Consider the following 23,042-nt stretch of genomic DNA (forward strand, 5'->3'; position numbering starts at 1 on the left):
GAATACCTATCATACTAGGACTCATGCTTAACTCTAACAACTCCTTCGAGGCGTTCGTCCTCCCTCGCCCACGAACACGCATGCGAGTCGCAATCCTGCTTGTCCCCCGCACTTCCATCACCTCTTCTGCTCTCACGTGTGACCGTTCTAGCCTCCCACAGCTGCTTGTGCACGACGCCTTGCTCCCCTTGGCAGCCCACATACCGGTCCTGCCTCCCCGCCGAGCGCGCGCCCGTCGTCTGGTCGCCGCTTCGACCGTCCCTCGCCCGCGCGTCGGATCCGCCTCCCTGTGCCCAAGCGTGTCCCAATGCCAGCCCCACCTCTGAGGCATCATGTCCTGGCGCTGCTTCGGCCTACGCCTCTACTTCATCACCTCCTATCGCCAAACACCGCCTGTCGCTGCCACATCCCGCCTGCGGTGGCTCTACCTCCGTGCGCCCTGCCACCCGCCCCGTCGCCGTCGACTCTTCCCCACGCCTCTACATCCGCAAAGAAGTTTTTATCCGAAAAAACCGTGTTAAAATTTCATTGCGATCGGACTTATGGATCTTCGGATATTTAAGAAACCGTGAAGGGCCACAAACTAGGAACGCGAAACAGAAAATAATAGAAGAGAACAGAAATGGTGAAGGGCTATAACTCTCTACTTAAACATGGTGCTCAACACTACATACTATTTTCCAATGATATGTGGCTATCCTATGATGTTTGAGTAGATCTGTTTTGTCTCACGAGTTAATTGTGATATGATGTTATTGATATGAGTTGTGTGTTGATATGGTGCTGTCCTAAGGTGCCTTCTGTGAGGCGAACACGTGAAGGATACACGCTGGAGGGTTTGTAATATGTTCATGATTCGCTTATAGTGGCGAGAGTGACAGAAACTTACATCCGAGTAAGGAAGTTGTGCGCGTATGGGAGTAAAGAGGACTTGATGTTTAATGCTATGGTCAGGTTTACCTTAATGATTTCTAGTAGTTGCAGATGCTTGCTAGAGGTCCAACCCTAAGTGCATATGGTTCAAGTACGTAAAGTGTGTACCGTATGCCTCTCCCTTATTGTACATGTTATATTCCATTGCCTATGGACAATCTTTCTCTTGCGTTACACAAAAAACTTTCTACTAAACAACCCCAAACTTCTATTTACTTGCTCTTTATTTTCTGGCAAAGTACTTGTAGTTTTATTTTTGTTTTAGGTAAAGCAAATGTTAAGTGTGCGTAGAGTTGCATCGATGGTCGATAGAACTTGAGGGAATATTTGTTCTACCTTTAGTTCCTCGTTGGGTTCGACACCTTACTTATCGAGAAAGGCTACAAATGATACCATACACTTTTGGGTTATCAAAACCTTTTTTTGGCGCCGTTGCCGGGGAACAATAACGTGGGGTGAATATTTTCGTGTGTGCTTGTTTGCTTTATCACTAAGTAGTTTTTATTTTGTTCTTGTTTTGTATCTTTAGTTATGGGTAAGAAATGCAAAATACCAAAAAAAATAGTTGTACCTAACGAATTAATGGTTGAAGAACCTCCCAAAATCTATCATACCGCTGAAGCTTTTTTACTTGGATCATATTCGATCCCTATGTGTTCGTGCTGAAACCCAACTAGTTTAGTTGTTTAGTTGATGGCAAATCATTATATGAGCATGCTTATTATGTGCGACACCGGTTATCTCGAATAGGGAAACCGGTTATCTCAAATAGGGAAACTCTTGTGGCATCATATTAATACTTTGTGTTGCTATGCTTGGAATTTATGTGAAATATATGATTTTACTTGTTGTTCTGAAGAAACTAAAAAACATCTTCCTTATCAGTGTGTGTTTAGTGATAATGAAATATTATTTTTTATGCCAAGGAGGCCTATTGTTATTATGATGTTGAACACAGTGAAGAATTTGTTGCTTTTAAGGGTGCTTATGAAATTGCTTCTTTGATTGAAAAGTATGATGCTACTCATTACAAATCTGAATTTGTTTTCCATACTCAAATATTTCTAATAAAACTATGATTCTAATGCTTATGTTAAAGAATTTATTGAAAGAATGACCGCTGCCTTGGAAGAGAATAATATATCGCAGGAACCTATGGAAGAAGAAATTGCTGAAATTGTGAGCTCTTTAGATGAAAAAGATGAGGAGGAGAGCGAATAACAAAGAGAAGAAGAGCGGATTAGCTACCCGTGCCTACCTTCTAATGAGAGTAATTCTTTAACTCATACATTGTTGTTAGGGCATATTTCTTCCTAAGTGGTTTTGGTGATTGATGACAATACCTATGCAGACTAATCATGTGCATTGAGCATTTCAGATAATTCATGATTAGAAACAAGATGATTCGGTGCCCCTCAAAGTCTTTCAAAGATGGTTGCTTTCTACGTTTCTATTTGGTGGATTTGAGTCGTAGGAAAGTCATACTATTAAGAGGGGGTCTGCTTCGAAAAGGTTTGGGTAGAATCAACACATACACATTTCTATTGCACCATCTTTCCCTTGCTTCAATGGAGCTCCAACATGTTTCCCCCTGTCTGTGCAAAAGGACCAGCAGTAGTACCGTTGGTGCCAGTGGTAGTACCGCAGGCACAACGGTAGTACCGCTCTCTGGGCGGTAGTAGTTTTTTACTACCTCTCCGTCGGACTTTTTGCGCATCCATAGCCTCAGCGGTGGTAGGCACGGTAGTAATTTTTTACTACCGTGGTTGGTGAACCTACCATGCGATAGTACCGCTATGCTCGGGTTGTGAGTGGGGGGTAACGGTTGGATTCTTTCCCCCACTATATAAAGGGGTATTCTTCCTCAAGAAGGTCACCTCTGACGTCCCCAAGCTCCATTGTTGCTCCAAAGCTCATTTCCGCCCGATCTCTCTCCCTAGCCAATCAAACTTGTTGTTTTTCCCGGGATTGGTTGAGAAGCCCTGATCTACACTTCCACCAAGAGATATTTGATTCCCCCACTAATCCCTTGCGGATCTTGTTACTCTTGGATATTTGAGCACCCTAGACGGTTGAGGTCACCTCGGAGCCAAATTCCATTGTGGTGAAGCTTCATGGTCTTGTTGGGAGCCTCCAAGCTTTCTGTGAAGATTTCCAAACCTTGTTTGTAAAGGTCTGGTCGTCGCCTTCAAGGGCACCAATAATGGAATCATGACATCTCACATTGTGTGAGGGTGTGAGGAGAATACGGTGGCCCCAGTGGCTTCTTGGGGAGCATTGTACCTCCACACCGCTCCAACGGAGATGCACTTCCTGTCAAAGGGAAGGAACTTTGGTAGCACATCCTCGCCTCCACCGGTTCCACTTGAGGTTATCTCTTACCTTTACTTTGTACTTATTATTGTTGTGGTGTATTCCTTGCTTGCACTTGTTGTCGTTGTTGTTAGCATCATATAGGTTGCTCACCTAGTTGTTCACCTAGAGAACCTGTTTTTGCTAACCCTAATTTGTTAAGAAGAGCTAAAAATTGGTACTACCTCCGTCACAGTTTAGAAGGCATAGTTAAATTTACGTGCTTTTCCACAACAAACAAGGTTTAGGGTGCATTGCATTTACTCCTAGCAGCTAATTAGTACTCTATTGTACTAATTATATATGCATGCATATTGTGAATGCTATTTTTTAGCTGATCTCACAGCCAATCAATAACCACCTTGGTTCCAGAGAATTTCCATACATGCCTTCCAAACCGTAACAGAGGGAGTAGTTGCCTATTCCCCCCTTCTAGTCAACCACATCGATCCTTTCAATTGGTATCAGAGCCACATCTCTATATTAAGGGTTTCACCACCCGAAGAGTATGGTTGACGACGGTGAGGTTGGGCACGAAGTGCCCGAGGCCGTGGAGTTGGGTTCGATCACACAGGACGACTTGAATGAGGCTATGGCCTCACTCAAGACATCCATGACGACCGAAGTCAAGCCCATGCTTAAAGAATTACTTGAGGGGATGAAGAATTCTCCCGTACCGTTGCTTGTGGATAAACCCACTACATCGGAGTCGGAGGCCAATTTGAAAAGGAAACGGCTAAAGGTACTCGAACTTCTTCCCCTCTTGACAAGAATGGGACAGGAACCTTTGACTCGGTTCCTCCTCCCCTACTCTATGGAGGATCGGTCCCTACACCGCATATTAATAACCTTGGTCCTCCTCCTAAACTTGTTAAAGGTGATTTCTCTAATTGGGTCTTTTGCATCATGTCTCATTTGAATCACATCTCAACATATCTTTGGAGAATCATCGAACAAGGCTTCTACTCACATGATCCAAACAACCTCACGCCAGGAGAAGAGGCGGATAATCAATACAATCATTCTGCTTTATTCATCCTTCAATCATCGGTTCCTCCCGAAGATATATCTCACTTGCGCCCCTTCACCCGTGAAAAGGATTGTTGGGAGCACATCATGGTGTTGTACAAGAGGAGATCAAGCATGCAATGGTCCAACTTTGAAGTGGTTCTAGATGAGGCTGATGAGTTTGTGATGCTAGAAGATATTGCTCTTCAGGATCATGGGAGCAAGGATACACATGAAACTTGGATCAAGCGCAAGATTCTGAAGGCCATCATGCCATTCAACAAAGCCATGTCCTTCGTCATTCGTCAAAGGCCGGATTTCCACACCTTGACCTCAAGCGAAGTGTTGGATGAGTTCATTGCCATGAATATCATGAACAAGACCGCCGACAATGCTCTTGCTCGTGTCCTGTCAAAGAAAGCCTCACCCAACCTTGCCTTGAGAGCCAAGGTCATCTCGAAAGAAGAAGAAGAAGAGGAAGAAGATGACTTCCCCGAAGACACAAAGTATTCTTATCACGAGAACATGGCTCTTGCATCAAGGAAATTTTGGGGCAACAAGAGAAACTCAAGGCCCAACTTCTCCAAGAACAACTCAAGTGGGTCCAAGAACAAGCAACGAGTAAGGACATGCTACAATTGCGGCAATGTGAGTCACTTTGTGGCAGATTGTCCTTATGAGAAGAGGGAAGACAACGGGGGCAAGCTCATTCGCAAAGACAAAGCCAAGTCTTTCCCAAGATAGAACATCTTCACCAAGAAGAATCCTCCAAGGGGTTTGGTGTCCCATGAAGAGTACACCTCCGATGATGACGAATATGATACAAGATGTGAGGGGATGGCAACGGCTACCGTGGCCATTGCCACTTCCTCCCCCAAGGTGTCTCTCTTCGGCGCCACCAACAAGAACCGCATCGCCAAGTGCCTCATGGCCAAAGGTATCAATAAGTTAACCCCAACATCAATACCACTATCACTACTTCTCTTTCATTGTTAGATTGTGTTGATGATACTGAAGTAGTGGAGCTTGATGAGAATGAGTTTGACAAATTCCTGTGCAAGATCAAAGGTGAATCCAAAAAGCACTTTATTGCTCTTTTGGAACAACTAGGTGAGGCCAATGATCTCATTGAGACTCATGAGGATACTATCTCCAAGTTGGAGGGACACAGTTGTGATTACGCTGCTGAGATTGTGGAACTATCCATTTCTCTAGAGGAAGAGCGTGGTCTTCATTTGGCTCTTGAGGAGTCACACAATGTTGATCATGCCAAATTGCAAAAAGATCTTGAGGATGCTAGTGTTCTTACCCGTGTGCTTAAATCCGAGAAAGTTGCACTTGGGGTTGGCGATGATAGACTCAAGGAAGAATTTGATACACTTGACAAGGCCCACAAGGTCTTGAAAGGTTTTCATTCCTCTCTTAAGGAATCTCATGATCAAATCCAAGTAAAACTAACCAAGGAGATTTCTACTTGTCCTCCGTTTGTTCTAATTGAAAATTCTTGTGCTACTAACCCTTGTTGTGAGCATGTGCGTCTTGTGGAGGAGAATGCTAAGTTGAAAGAACAACTCGAAAAGGCCTTGTGTCATGCATCCAAGGCGAGAAGAACCTAAATGACCTTTTGAGTAATTAAAAGGAAGTTGGAGGAAAGAAGGGACTTGGGTTTGCACCCAAGTCTAAGAAGAAAAAGAAGAATAAGACCAAGCTATCTTCCCCTCTCAAGTACATTTTTTTCAAAGAGGGTTAGAGTACTCATAAGAAGATGAAGAACAAGGATGGGGTGATAATGCCAAGAATGGCAAAACCACCTCTACCAACAAAGCCGACGACTTTAACCCCTCCTATGTTTTATGCCGTGCTAGTGATGGGCACGTTTATGCTAAATTTGTTGGTTCTTATTATGAGTACATTGAATGGAATATTTGGGTTCCTAATACCCTTGTTTCTAACATCAAAGGACCCATTGAAGAATGGGTACCTAAATCCAAGCATTGATCTCTTGTAGGAGTTTCCTTTCGGTGGAGTGTCATGGTTGCTCGACAGTGGAGACACAAATCATATGACTGGGAGCAAGGACTTGGTGGTGGATGTGCATCCAATTCCAACTATGCCCACCCATGTCCAATTTGTTGATGCCTCAACATCTAAGGTATTGGGATTTGGCGAGGTGGTCATCTCTCAAGATTTATCTCTAGAGAAGGTCATGCTTGTTGAGTCCCTTGCATACAATTTTCTTTCCGTTCGTCATCTTGCAATTATGGGCTTTGCCACATTCTTTAATCTTGATAACGTGGCCCTTTTGTGGAGAAAGACTCTTAAAGTAGCCTTTGTTGGACATGTCGAGAATGGTCTCTATGTGGTGAACTTTTCGGAGCGACCTACCAAAATCGCGACTTGTCTAATGTCTAAAGTTGATGTGGGTTGGCTTTGGCATCATCGGCTAGCTCATGTCAATATGAGATTTTTGCAAATTCTCCTAAAAGGGGACCATGTTCGTGGACTAACAAATGTGAGCTTTGCCAGAGACCGTGCTTGCACTGCTTGTATTGAAGGAAAGCTTCATTAAACGACTCACCATCCCACGACTATCATCTACTCTAAAAGGCCCTTGGATCTCCTTCACATGGATCTCTTTGGTCCTCCATCTTTTGATAGTCTTGGGGGAATAAAACATTTCTTGGTGATTGTGGATGACTACTCAAGATACACTTGGGTATACATCTTCAAGAGGAAGAGTGAGACTCAACAAACTGTTATCGACTTTGCTAATGAAGCTCAAAGTCAACATGAAGCAAAGCTATTGATGATTAGAAGTGACAACGGCACCGAGTTCAAGAACTACACCTTGGATGAGTTCCTTAGCGACGAGGGGATCAAGCACCAATATTTAACACCCTATACCCCTCAACAAAACGGGGTGGCAGAGAGGAAGAACCGGACGTTGATGGACGCGACAAGAACCATGATGGTGGAGTTCAAATCTCTCTACAACTTTTGGGCCGAAGCCATTAACATCGCATGTCATGCATACAATAGGCTATACCTCCGCAAAGCCTTGAACAAGACTCCATATGAGATTCTTACCGGGTTCAAGCCAACCTCAAGTACTTCCGGGTGTTTGGTTGTAAGTGTTTCATACTCAAGAAAGGCGTTCGTTTTCCTAAATTCGAAGCTAGAGCTCATGAGGGCATATTTGTTGGTTATGCTACGAACTCTCATGCTTACCGTGTTCTTAACAAGTCCACATGACTCATTGAGGAGACGTGTAACGTAGAGTTTGATGAAAATAATGGCTCCCAAGTGGAGCAAAGTGGTCTGTGTGATGTAGGTGATGAAATTCCTCCTCAAGCCATAAGAAGAATGGGGATTGGTCAAATACTCCCCATTGAGGAACCCCTTGTGGCCGAAGGAGAAGAACAATGCTCTACTCACGTGGAGCCATCACCTTCACTAGTCCCACACGCTTCCGAAGCACAAAGTGAAGGCCCTCAACTCGTTGAACAAGATCAAGGACAAGCTCAACCTCATGAGGATGGTGTTGCACCAAATGATGTCGAAGATCATGCTCAAGACTCCGAGTTAGTTCAAGATCAAGTGCAACCACAAGATCAAGGGAAAACTAGTGAGCAAGCTCAAGACGGTTCTCAAGATGATCATGAACCTCAATTATCCAGTAAGGAACTCTTACAGCGCCGCGCTATCAAACTGGCGTCCAAGCTCCGGGTTCGACAACATATCTTGGAGAATGTGCTTGGAAGCTTCAATAAGGGGGTAACTACTGGTCAACAATTATCAAACTTTTGTTTGCATCACACGTTTGTTTCATTTGTTGAACCCAAAAAGGTACATGAAGTTCTCGATGATGAGGATTGGCTTGAAGCCATGCATGATGAACTTAACAACTTCGAATTCAATCAAGTTTGGGAATTAGTGCCAAGGCCAACAAGGGAACATAATGTCATTGGAACGAAATGAATCTTCAAGAACAAGCAAGATGCAAATGGTGTTGTTGTTTGAGACAAGGCAAGATTTGTGGCTCAAGGGTACTCCCAAGTCGAGGGTATCGACTAGGGAGAACCTTTGCCCCTATTTCTCGTCTTGAATCTATTCGCTTGCTGCTTGCATTTGCTTCTCATCATGACTTTAAATTGCAACAAATGGATGTGAAGAGTGCATTTCTTAATGGTCCCTTGAGTGAGTTGGTATATTTCAAACAATCCCCGGGATTCGAGGATCCCAAGTTCCCCACTCATGTATACAAACTCAAGAAGGCGCTCTACGGCCTTAAACAAGCCCCACGTGCGTGGTATGAGTACCTTACCGAGTTGTTGCAAGATAGTGGGTTTGAAATTGGGAAAATTGATCCCACCCTTTTTACCAAAAAGGTCAAAGGAGATTTGTTCATATGCCAACTATATGTTGATGATATTATATTTGGTTCTCCTAACAAATCTTTCAATGAATAGTTTGCTGCACTAATGACCGAGAAGTTTGAGATGTCTATGATGGGAGAGTTGAAGTTCTTTCTCGGGTTTGAAATCAAACAAGGAAGAGAAGGAACATTAATCAAACAAGCCAAGTACACTCAAGACATGCTCAAGAGGTTCGAGCTCGAGGACGTCAAGCCGATCAAATTTCCCATGCCAACCAAATGCAAGCTTGACAATGATCCCAATGGTAAAGCAGTTGATCAAAAGGTATATCGCTCCATGATTGGATCCTTGCTTTATCTTTGTGCATCTAGACCAGATGTCATGTTGAGTGTGGAAATTTGTGCATGGTTTCAATCCGCACTAAAGGAAAGCCACTATGTGGCAGTCAAACGAATCTTTCGATATTTGGCTCATACCCCAAACTTTGGCTTATGGTACGCCAAAGGAGCAAGCTTTAGTCTAGTAGGTTACTCTGACTCTGATTGGGCTAGAGACTGTGTCGGAAGTAAGTCAACTTATGGATAATGCCAATTCCTTGGTCGCTCTTTGGTAAGTTGGTATTCGAAGAGGAAAAAATGTGTATCACTTTCTTCCACCGAGGCCAAGTATGTAGCTGCCGCAAGTTGTTGTGCTCAATTGTTATGGATGAGGCAAACTTTAAAGTATTACGGTGTCACTTGTGACAAAGTGCCTCTTCTATGTGACAAAGGAAGTGCCATCAAGATATATCTCAATCCGGTTCAACATAGAAAGACCAAGCATATTGATATTTGTCATCATTTGATTTGAGATCATATCAAGCATGGAGATATTTAGGTCCTCTTCATCAACACTCAAGAGCAACTTGCAGATATTTTCACCACGCCTCTAGATGAAGCAAGGTTTCGCAAGTTAAGGCATGAGCTAAATATCATCGATTCAAGCAATGTGTATTGAAACTAGGGACACCACACCTCACTCATCATTATATTTTGCTCTAGGTGTCGGCATCGACATAGGGGGAGTGTTGTTCTCTCAATGAACTTTGGCTCCCCCCATTATGCATAAATTGATCATGTCTTTCACATTAGCCATTGTTGATGGCACTTGTGCTTCAAAGACGAGTTTTGTTCATGAACCCAAGGATAATTCTCCGCTGTTTCATACCATTTGTCTTGAACATTGGTGGCTCCGGCCACCGCCCTCTCTTCGTCAGAAGATTCGGTTTCGTGTTCGTTTTTTCTTTTCTCTTTACTTACCTTCGCTTGGGTTTTCCTGCGTTTTTCTCTTGTTCTTGCAAAGATCAAACCTTACTTTTTGAAGAGGGCACGGTACTACCGCTCTAGGTACGGTAGTAAAATTTTACTGTCGTTGGATGAACAGTACTACCGCTGGCCAAGCGGTACTACCGTAATGACCGCGGTACTACCGCGCCGCCGAGGCCACGGGGAGTTATATTAGGGAAGGGGGAAGTTCCTTCTCCTCCCATACCCATTCACCCATTCATCTCGTGGATCTCTCTCTTCTCAAGAAATGGTGCCGGAGGGACTCACGAGATCTCCTTCTCCAGCCACTCTCCTCCCATTCCGTTTGGTGGGATCGTCTCCCTCGTCTCCCTCGTGCCATGGACCTCAGTATTGCCCCTAGTTCCCTTCTATTTGCTTCGTTCTTGTTGAATCTAGGGTTGGGGGCATATGAGTTAGGTTTCATCGTTTCATGGCACAACCTTTTCATGAATGGATGGTTGGAGAGTGCTTGTGTGGTAGAAATTTTATTTAGTAGGATACACATGTGAGTTTGGGTTCCTGGTAGTACCGGATCTAAAGTTTTGTATGTGAGATCTGGCAGTTTTAGCTCGTGTGGTACTGCCACTCCTCCGGGAGCGGTACTACCGTAGTGGGTGCAGCAGTAAAATTTTACTACTGCCTGAACTATGATACTACCACTCCCACGAGCAGTACTACCACTGTCAGCGCGGTAGTAAATTTTTACTACCGCTTGACCTGCGATACCATTGTTGTTCCCTGATCTCACATGTTCTGTCCTCCTAGTTCTCATTTGTCTCGGGGTTTCTGGTTTGCTTTAGTATTTGCCTTGACTTCTTTTGTCGTTTTCTTGTGTTTGTGTTGCGTGACATAGGTGGTGGCTCCACGCGCTCGAACCCTTCTCGGGATACCGGTTCCAAGCGCCTTCGCAATCCAGATGCAACCGAGGTATCCAAGGCTCTGAAGCGCAACTTCAAGCGGCCCGCTCACAAGAACAAGGAGAACACTATCAATTGGGATACTATGACACAAGCTGAGTTTCTAATTCGTCGGAAGAACAACCCCTATGTCATCGATAGGGTTCATCTCCAGGGATGCGAACTATTCTGGTCCAAGCAGCAGGCTCTCATTTATGAAGATGTGATCAAGACCAAGAAAAATATCTATGTACCGGTTTAGTGGATTGACATGGACCATCTCAAAAAGGATCCGACGTACTTGGGTGAACCTCTGAACATGGTGGAATGATACTACTAATTGATTAAGTAATCAAATTGTTGTATCAATCACGAGAATAGATAGAATTTTCCGAAGAAACCTGCTAGTGGAGGAAGGCCTCCTAGGGGCAACTTTACGTAAGGCAGAGTTGGGTTTTTTGGGATTGATAGTGGAAAAGTCGACAGATAAGTCACCCTTACTGTCCCTTTATAGGGACATGGTTAAGGACCTCAGAAGATAGAGGAGAGCGCGAGGCTTGGGATTGCAGAGCTCATCACGTTTCACCTTGACTTTGATCCTGAGATTGTGGCTCGGTTCTTTGTTACAGTCCACTTCCACACTGATGCGGAGCGCACTATGACTTGGATGACCAATGGGGATAGGTTGTCTGCTACTTGGAAGGAGTTTTGGATCTTCTGAGCATTCATGATGAAGGGCTTGAGAACTCAGTTGCTTTGCGCCCACACACAAAGCCATCTGCTACACCTAAGGAGAAGCTGTTGCCCTACTTAATTGAGAAGGTGTCCCCATCTGGTGAGATCTCTCACGTGCTGAACCCATTCCTTGATGTCATGCACCGAATCTTTCGCAACACTCTTTTTTCTGTGCCTTGGCAGCAAGGACCAGGTGCATTCATACCTGATGGATATGATTTTGATGTGTCAGAAAGGGCGGGCTCGTGCCTCTGGACCGCTTGATGTGTTTCACGTCATGTGGAGTGAGCTTCAATCGACAGTATTTCACAGTAAGGTTCCCATCTATGGCCCTAATTTGTTTTACTTGATACGGGAAAAGTGGTCGGTGGCCTTTCCATAAATAGAGTTTCATGCTCCCGGCTGGATCCTCCATGAGCCTATTAAGCTGCGTCAGAAGAACAAGTGGGCCAACACCACCACTACACATGCTGCTGCCACGGTGGATACCGATGAGGATGAGGATGCGACCGAGGATAAGGGCATTCCAGAGACACATGTGCCTTCCTCTACCGAGCCATGTTTGGCCAAGAAGCTCAAGGACCGGATGAAGAATTTGTTTTGCATGCAGGCGAAGGGGCAATACATGACTCATGTTGCTCAGAAGGAGAGCCGTCAGCGCGACGAGCTGATTCTGAGGAAGCTCGACGTGCACATCTCCAGTGGGTGTGAGCAAGACATTAAACGTGAAGCTGCTTGGATGGAAAAGAAGAATCTTCAATGGGCTGAGTCTGATAAGGAGTCTGATGAGGAGACAAAATAGGAGACTAATGAGGAGTCCGATGGTTGATTCCTCTACATTTTGAGCTACCATCTGTGTCTTAGGTGTCCTCTCTGCCTTTTTGGTGTCCCGATGCCAAAGGAGGAGAGAGTGTAGGATTTGCGAGTTTCTTCGTTTTCTGTGTCGCTTTGTTCGTTGAACAATCGTTGCTACTTTGGTTGGTTTTGTTTTGTGTGTGAGACCAGGAAACGTCGTACTCTATGATATGGTGTGAGACATATGCTATCACTCCTCTATCTTTATTTTCTCATTATAATCCCGTTTGTTAGTAGTTTGTGAGTCTAATTATTATGTGCCCTTATCTTCATACTCACATGCTATACCTTGCTTCCATGCTTAGTGTTTATTCAGTTTGTTGCAAGGAATGCCTCGTCTATAAAATCTAGGGGGAGTGCTATTCCTTGGTTGTGTGCTGTACATACCATGACCTTTCTCTAAAGTATGCACACAACCAGGGGGAGCCCATCTCTACTTTATAGATTTTGGGTTTGAATATGTTATTTTTATATCCTTTAGTGCAAATCCTGTCTTATCATTCATCCACCAAAAAGGGGGAGATTGTTAAGGCATATTTCTCCCTAAGTGGTTTTGGTGATTGATGACAATGCTTGTGCGGACTAATCGTGTGCATTGAGAATTTCACATAATTCATGACTAGGCACAAGAAGATTAGGTGCCCCTCGGAGTCTTTCAAAAACGGTTGCTTTCTACGTTTCTCTTTGGTGGATTTGAGTCGTAGGAAAGTCTTACTATTAAGAGGGGGTCTGCTTCGAAAAGGTTTGGGTGGAATCAACACGTACACATTTCTATTGCACCACCTTTCCCTTGCTTCAATGGAGCTCCAACATGTTTCCCCCTTTCTATGCAAAAGGACCAGCGGTAGTACGACATGCACAGCGGTAGTATTTTTTACAACCGCTCTGTTAGACTTTTTGCGCATCGAGAGCCTGAGCGGTGGTAGGCACGGTAGTAAATTTTTACTACCATGGTTGGTGAACCTACCATGCAGTAGTACCGCTCCTAGCAGTGGTAGTACCGCTCTGCTCGGTGTGTGAGTGGGGGTAATGGTTGGATTCTTCCCCCCACTATATAAAGGGGTCTTCTTCCTCAAGAAGGTTACCTCTGACCTCCCCAAGCTCCATTGTTTCTCCAAAGCTCATTTCCGCCCGATCTCTCTCCCTAGCCCATCAAACTTGTTGATTTCCTAGGGATTGGTTGAGAAGGCCCTGATCTACACTTCCACCAAGAGAGATTGATTCCCCCCACTAATCCCTTGTGGATCTTGTTACTCTTGGGTGTTTCAGCACCCTAGACGGTTGAGGACACCTCGGTGCCACATTCCATTATGGTGAAGCTTCGTGGTGTTGTTGGGAGCCTCCAAGATTTGTGTGGAGATTGCCCCAACCTTGTTTGTAAAGGTCCGGTCGCCTCTTTCAAGGCCACCAATAGTGGAATCACGACATCTCGCATTGTGTGAGGGCATGAGGAGAATACAGTGGCCCTAGAGGCTTCTTGAGGAGCATTGTGCCTCCACACCGCTCCAACGGAGACGTACTTCCTGTCAAAGGGAAGGAACTTCGGTAACACATCCTCGTCTCCACCGGTTCCACTTTCAGTTATCTCTTACCTTTACTTTTTACTTATTATTGTTGTGGTGTATTCCTTGCTTGCACTTGTTGCCGTTGTTGTTAGCATCATAAAGGTCCTCACCTTAATTGTTCATCTAGAGAACCTTTTTTTGCTAACCCTAATTTGTTAATAAGAGCTAAAAATTGGTAGTTGCCTATTCACCCACCCCCTCTTGTCAACCATATCGATCCTTTCAATTGTTTAATTTCTTTTTGTGCTTACCGAAGGATGAATGCTATAATACTGTTATGACCCTGTTAAATCTTTTGAAATATCCCTTTTTGATGAAATTGATGCTTGTTATGTTTGTGGCCAAGATGCCAATATGAATTATGCTTGTAAAGATGAACTGGATGTAGTTCCTTATGTTAAGCATGAAATTATTGCCATTGCACCTACACATTATAGTCCTATTATATTTTTGAATTCTCCCAACTAAACCATATCTGATAAGTTTGCACTTATTAAGGATTATATTGATGGGTTGCTTTTACCACTACACATGATGATTTTGGTGAATATAATATGCATGTGCTTGCTGATCCTACTTGCAATTATTATGAGATATGAACCAAGTCTTTACCTCTCTACGTTTCCAATACGAAAAAATTACAAAAATATGCATGTGCTATGCTATTTATTGGCCTTTACTTTGTGTGAATGAATTGTTCTTTTATGACATGCCAATGCATAGGAAGAGAGTTAGACTTCGTTGTCACATGATATATATCACTTTGTGATCACTACTAAATTACTAGTCATTGTTAATTAAAATTGGCTTTGATATACCTTGGAATCCGAGTGGATCCATTACTTGAGCACTTTATGACTAGCTTAATGGCTTTAAAGAAAGCACTGCTAGGGAGACAACCCGAAGGTTTTAGAGAGTCATTTATTTCTGTTGAATGCTTTTAAAAAGTTTTAAAACAAAAAATATAGAGGGGAACTTAATTTTGTTTAAAAGAGAAATGTTTGGAAGGTTATACATTGGAGAAGTGAGGGTCGACCTTGAACACTTGTTAAGAGGATGTGGATGTCGCCTAGAGGGGGGATGAATAGGCGCTTTAAAATAATTACGGTTTAGGCTTGAACAAATGCGGAATAAAACTAACATTTAATTTGTCAAGCACAAAACCTAAAACTTCTAGGATCACCTATGTGCACCAACAACTTATGATAAGAAAGATAAACAACTAAGTGATAGCAAGATATATAACAATAAACAATATGGCTATCACAAAGTAAAGTGCATAAGTAAAGGGCTCCTGTAAGAGATAACCGAGGCACGCGGAGACAACGACGTATCCTGAAGTTCACACCCTTGCGGATGGTAATCTCAGTTCGAGCGGTGTGGAGGCACAATGCTCCTGAAGATGCCACTAAGGCCACCGTAATCTCGTCACGCCCTCGCACAATACAAGACGTCGTGATTCCACTAAGGGACCCTTGAGGGCGGCACCGAACCCGTACAAACAATGTTGGGGCAATCTACACAACTTAATTGGAGGCCCCCAATAACACCACGAAGCTTCATCACAATGGACTGTGGCTCCGAGATGACCTCAAATGCTCAGGGCAATCTCCACAACCTAATTGGAGACCCCGAGTCTTGCTCGGAGCATTACACCACAATGATTGAGCTCTATGGCACCACCAAGCTTCTAGGATGCCAAGGCATCCACGAAGAACAATTTCTAGGGTACCAAGTACCCAAGGGTAACAAGTTTCTCAAACTTCATTGCCATGTATCACCGTGAAGAACTCAAACACATGCAACTAATGCAGTGGCAAGAACACATGAAGTGGTCAAGTCCCTGACACTCAAATCCCTTCACAACAACAAAAGCTATGGAGGAATATGAGAGGAAGAACAAGGAGATCACAAAGACCTCCAAGATCAAGATCCAAGGGGTTCCCCTCACATAGAAGAGAAAGTGATTGGTGGACATGTGGATCTAGATCTCCTCTCTCTTTTCCCTAAAGAACTACCAAGAATCATTGGAGGGATTGAGAGTTAGCAAGCTCTAAGAGGGTCAACAATGGGGGAAGAACTCAAGCTCAAGAGTTGGGGACCATTGGGGAAGAAGGCCCCCTTAAATAGGTCCCTTGAAATCCAACCGTCATGCAGTTATCCTGTGCACAAGCGGTAGTACCGCTCAGGCGAGCGGTACTTCCGCTGGAACGGAAGTTTCAAGGAAAAACATGCAAAAGGCAAATGTCTCGGGGCGGTAGTGCCGCCGGAGCGGTACTATCGCTCGCCCCAACGGTACTACCGCTCCCCCCAAGCGGTACTACCGCTCAAAATGGAAAAGACCCCGAAGATGCCACAAGAAAAATATAAGCGGAAGAGAGGCCGATAGGGGAGGGCAGCAGTACCGCCTGAGTGGTACTACCGCTTTGCCCCATCGGTACTACCTCTTGAGAGAGAAAACTTGCCCTGAACTGCTATAACTTTCTTATACGAGCTCCGAATTGAGAAAACTCAAGCTTGTTGGATTCAGGATGACAAGAGCGGTCCAATAGCATGAAGAACCGGCAAAAACTCCAACATCAAAAAACATCATAGAATATGCACATGAACTCCATTTTTAATGAACTTGAGCTTGTCATAAAGATGACCGTAAGCTCTAAAACTCACAAAGAGAATCACCAAACAAGAACCAAGACAGATGATGCAAGGATGCAAATGGTTTGAGCTCTCAACGGACAATACGATCAAGCTACTCACTTGATAGCCCCCCTTGACAGTATGAAAATCTATCCTAACATAGAAAAACCTATCAAGGGAAAACCTATACCTTACACATAGTCCACTTGAGCTAGATGATGATGATCTGGACTTCCTCAAGATGGACCACCTTTGTTGATTGCGTTGGATTGATGAAGACTAGTTGATTGCTCCCTCATACTCACTACGGGTGAGCCACTCTTCACCACATCTTCACAACTCCATTGCCACCACAATGGACCGCAAGCTTCAAGCATGATATCTTCATGTTGCTCCACTTGAACTTGCACACCACAATCTGGATGACGATCACCACTTGACGTCATCCTCCATGGTTTGTATGAGATCTTCCTCTTGACGCAAGCCCATGGAAACACACCTAACCCCACATAGAACTCTCACAAAGACATGGGTTAGTACACAAAGCGTAATGGACAATGCTTACCATACCATGGGATCACTTGATTCCTCTTCGTACATCTTGTAGGATTTGTGTGTTGATCAACTTGATTCACTCTTTGACTTAGTCTTGATCAATCTTGTACGCTTTGTGTGTTGATCAACTTTATGATCAATATTTGGATAAAACCTTTAATGCCATCTTGGTCATCATATAAACTCCTTGAAACCAACACATGGACTTCAAGAAGTGCCTATGGACAAATCCTACAAATATAACTTAAGGCAACCATTTGTCCATAGGGATTGTTATCAATTACCAAAACCACATATGGAGAAATATGCTCTAACAATCTCCCCCATTTTGGTAATTGATGACAACCACTTCAAGAGAGTTTATATAAGGAAATAAGCATAACCAAGCACACACATGCAAAACAATAATGCATGTGTTGGAGATGGAAATGATTAAGTAATAAAAGCAAAACTCTCTAAACCTCTCCAAACTAAACTCTCTAAACTTCTCCCCCATTGGCATCGATTGCCAAAATGGACGAAAAGTTTAGAAAACCAATATAATAGGTGGTCCTCCAAAAAGTGTGTACTTCTCAATGAATGAGTGCAAAGAAATACACATATACCATGATAAGTAGTTGGAGGAAAACGAACTATATCGAGGACCCAAAGATTGCAAAAAGGATTGTATGGCACAAGACATACAAAAGAGAGAAGCAAGCAATCAAAAGATACCAATACAAACAAACAATCACATGGTCCTTCAAACCACATGAATAAAATATATTATGATAAGAGCAAATGAATGTTTTATCAAAACTAGAGAAGCACCCCATGATTTGTGCACTAATAAGAATTTTTCATATTTGATGGAAGTGCACAAAATAGGATTGTTGCTCCTCCAAAATTAATAAAAACACACAACAAGTGGAAGCAAGTAGATAAGACAATAAGCATATCACTTGCACAAAACATATGGTTGAGCAACATGTAAAAGAGGCAAGTTAAGAATAGGCTCAACCAAAATGATATGTATGAGTCATGGCAAATCACTTGAGAAGACTAAGATAAGGATGAGCGTTACTCTTCAACATAGTCTTGATGAAATGAGAAACAAAGTGCAAGACATATCCTTCCCACACAGACACTACTAAAAAATGGGTTCACAAGATTACTAATAAACAAATTAAGAACCAACGCTTATGACAACCCATGGTGAAGATATGAAATAATAACCTTGTCAAGAGGAGGGATACCAGTCGAAATGACAAAACCCTTGTCAAGACAAGGATGAGGAAAAATAATCTTCACCACCAATGAGTGCATCAAGATGCAAGGATATAAGATCTGCACTCAAGACAAATCCTTGCACGACACCACCAAAAACTGAAAAAGGAAATGCAATGTTGGACGTGAAAGAAAAGAGGATATCAATTAGAGATGTAACTTCTCTCATGTGTAAAAGATTCTAGGTAGGGTCGCGTTATTCGTCACCCTAGGTGAGGAATATTTATTCTTCACTCCCTCCCATTTTAGAATCAATGCACCATATTTTTATGTCCCGTAAATTTTATGTTACTTCACACATAAAAAGGAAACGTCAGAAAATATATAATCGTCGTAAAATTATTTTACGTTACGTAAATTTATGAATGTAAAATCAGAGTGTAAAATGTACATAAAAAACAAATTTTCAGGTCTTGTGACCCATAATTTTGTTTTTATGTCAAATTTTACGTTGTGAATAAATATGTATATAAATATTTGTATACCAAATGTAATTTATGTGAAAAAGTCGTAAAATTACCTCAGGTGAAGAATAATTTATTATGCACCCTGGATGATGAATAGTGTTACTATATATATATATGTATATATATATCCACAAAGAAGGATGTACACACGAAATAGTTATACGAAGGAACAAACAAGATATCCAAAATGAAGTCATAAATATACCAATACGATCTTTGCTTGGAAGCATAGCACATGGCCTAATATTTTCTTACTGTACATAAATGAACTTCCAACACATGAACATCAAAGACATCACAACCAGCAATACTACATCATCATTGGGATGCTTTGAGAATGGAAACAAGTACCAGAAGAATGAATCAATAAATTCATGCCATGATGCAACCTACACAAGGTTGATTACAAGAAATCTATGCATGAATTAGATACTTGTTACCGAGATAGTATTGGATTGATGTAGTAGGTAATTGTTCATTGATCATCCTAACTTGGCTCCAGCGAGCACATGTTGTCAACAACTTCCTTGTAGGTTAACCAAGCATCCAATGCATCTCCAATTGTTCCTAGAACAACAACACAAGCAAAATGGTGCCCAAACTCATTGGGACCAAACAAACAATACATAGTACAAACTCTACGTAAATATGTGCATAAAGGTATGAATTTGAATGTCATGCACACTTTAGCCAATTTATGACAAGCTGGAGTTTCTCCTATATATTGGGTCAAAGAAAGAAAGCATGCCAAAGAAACTACATATAGCAAATATGCATGCTCAAGTCTTATAAGAATCAAATCAACACATAGTTGATAAGACACCAAAATATGAGGTATCAAGTGATAATAAGATATCAAACGAAAAATTACCACTTGAAGGATACCAATTAAGAAATACATCAAGGAATGAGATATCCATTGGCATATGCCAAATAAAAGGAAACAAGATACAAACTGAAGGAAAACAAACACGAGTTATCTAGTTTCCAAAAGAGAGCTAGGTTCCAAACAAACCAAACCCTCGACAAATTTTCATGATGGCACAAAGCACCATAAAGAGAAATACTTGCCTCCCACCAATGCACGCTTGATGGGGATCAAAAGATTTTATAATAAACGCAGAAAGAGAGTGTTCTAAAGAAAATAGGATAGCTCCCCAAGAGATGTGCACTATATGGAATTTGCATTTAAATACAAAATGCACAAGATGTGATCAGCACTTTCTCTATATCTATAGAAACACTAGACATGTTCAAAAAGATCCATAAGAGGCAAGGAAGACAAACAATATACAAAATCCAATGTAAAGATGATTAGCAATTTCTACCACATGAAGGGAATACCAATTGTCAAAGGACAAGAGGTATTTGGAATTAATTCCCATTGGTAGATTGCAAATGTATCCAACATCATCTTTACACCAAAAACACAAGCAAATGACACTTTTAGAGCTAACATGCCACCTAGGAACAAGATAATTTACAATATCAACACTAAGTGGCAATATCTCAAATGTAGAAATTTTCTAGGCTTGTTATATGCACATAGCATATTACCCCCCCATAATGTGATAACCCAACATTATTAACAAGTGGAAAATCAAAACCAACAAAATATAATTAATGGACCATTTAGAATTTGAATTTCATATGAGTAGGACATACCACATAGAGACTAGATAATCTTGTAATATCAATACTAAGTGGTATTCCTCATGTACACACATATTTAGGATCGTAAAGTGCACAAAGCACATCACCGCCCCTAAAATGGGATAATCCATTAATCTTTCAAAAGAGCCAACAAAGATACAACAATATGCAAAAAGGCTCAGCACAAGACTCACATGTACATGATGTGCAAACCAATATACACAGACTTGATTACTCAAGATAAGATAGTTGGAAGCACAACATACACAAGCACATCCAAGGTACAAAACCACAACATGCAAAGGGGAAAGTAACTAACAATGTAACCAATTTAAGTACAAGTTACCGTAAGGAGGCACATTAGATACAAGATAGAAGACTCTATAATCCAAATGACTTGGCTTGAGATAATATGAATGATGAATATCCCTTAATTCTTCATAATTTAGCAAAGTCTCCAATGCCCTCCAACATCACCTATTGATCAAGTTTGAGCTTGTGGGTCCCAAACCAAGTTGGGTCCTAACAGGTTAGTCACAATAGGCTTGGCAACCCAAATGGTACTTTTCTTGACACCACTTTGAGTACCAACAAACTTGGCAAACACATTACCAACCTTATCCTTACCAAGAGAACAGATATCATCAATAATTATTAGGTTGGATAAGATACCTTTCGTGCAAGAAGAAGCGAAGTGACCCTTCTCACGACATAACTAGCAACATCTACCCTTTCCATTCTTCCCAATTGATTTCTGAACTTGCGGAGCGTTGGCTTGGGCCTTCTTGGGAAGAGGCCTTTCTTCAACTTGTAGTTGAGTATGAGGTTGAACTTGTGGCCGCTTCCCTTGTTGTTTGTGACTTTGGGCCTTCTTCTTTAATGGGCAAGATCTAACATGGTCCTGTTCAATTTTGCACTTGAAGCGAACAACCTTGGCTGAATTCTTTATTTGTTCTTGGCCCTTCTTCTTGAAGCTTTTGGAATTCTTATTCTTGTTGGAGTTGAATCCAAGTCCACCTTTGCCATTTGGGTATTTTTGCCCACATAAGATATTGTTAAGTGTGGACATCCCTTCATGACTCTTTTCCAAGTCTTTCTTCAAAGAAGTGACTTGGGACTTGAGCTCTTTGATTTCCTCCACATGATTAGTATCAACACAAGTACTAGAGAAAGTATAAGCTTCATTGTTAGAGCAACAAGGCAAGGAAAGTAATTCATCACAAGATGTAGAAACATTATGAGTAGATGAATTACGAGGACTAGCACATGTCAATATAGCATTTTGACAAGAAGTAGTGCTAATGTCCACATGAGACTCACTTGATATTACCTTTGTAGTAATAGCCTCATGAGCTAACTTTAGCACATTATGGGATACTAGCAAATCATCATGAGAGTTTGTGAGCATTACATGACTTTCTTCCAATTTCCCATAATTGCTAGATAGCAAGTCAAGTTGAGCCCTCAGCTCAACATTCTCCTTTAATATGGATGCTTCACAAGACGTAGAGTTAGTAGCGCAAGCATAATCATTAATAGCAAGAGGAGAAGGCAACTTCGCAAGCTCTTTAGCATATGAAGCTTCCAGTTGAGCATGAGACTCAGTGAGTTTGATGAGCGAACTCTTAATAGCCTTTGATCCATTTTCGAGGTGCTCATAGTACTCAAGGAGTTTAGCATGTGCAACTTCAAGCTTACCATTTTTAGTTCTAAAATGATTAGCCACCTTGAGAACTCTATCATGGTATTCCTTTAATCTAGATAATTCCAGAGCAAAGGTCTCCTCAAGAGATTCCTTGGTGGTTTGTTCATTTTCAAGATCTTGAGATAGCTTCGTGATCTCATCAGCGTAATCATGCTCCCGACCTTCCATTGTCTCAATGGTGGCCTCATGCTCCTCGAGATGAGCTTCCAACTCCTCAATATATTTCTTGCCCTCAATGGCAATAGATAAGATTTCCATGAAGTTGGAACAAGAAATTTTATTCTTATGAAGAGCTTTAAAAATAATTTCCCCCTTAATTTTTAAGGAAGCAAGATTATCACTCTCTTCATCATTATCATCATCCTCATCGTCCTCCTCATCATCAAGAGATATATTGGGATTCAAGGTAGGAGATACGTTTGAATCCTTAGCCATAAGGCAAAAATCAGAAACAATAGATGATGATGTAGGATCGCTTGAAGCATCATTCGAGGCCACATCTTGTTCCACGGAGTGATGGATTTCCTCTACATTGTTAGCACAACAACTCAAGGAAATAGATACATTTTTATCATGGCAACAAGATATAGCAAGCATATCATCATGAGATTTAGTCAAACAATTTCTACATGATATGCAAGGACTACCAACACAAGCATGTAAAACATTTAGAGTGCTTGAAGTGTTAATGTCCAAAGATGAAGCATTGCAATA

Source organism: Hordeum vulgare, chromosome 2H (assembly GCF_904849725.1).
Source record: "Hordeum vulgare subsp. vulgare chromosome 2H, MorexV3_pseudomolecules_assembly, whole genome shotgun sequence".
Classification (NCBI taxonomy): domain Eukaryota; kingdom Viridiplantae; phylum Streptophyta; class Magnoliopsida; order Poales; family Poaceae; genus Hordeum; species Hordeum vulgare.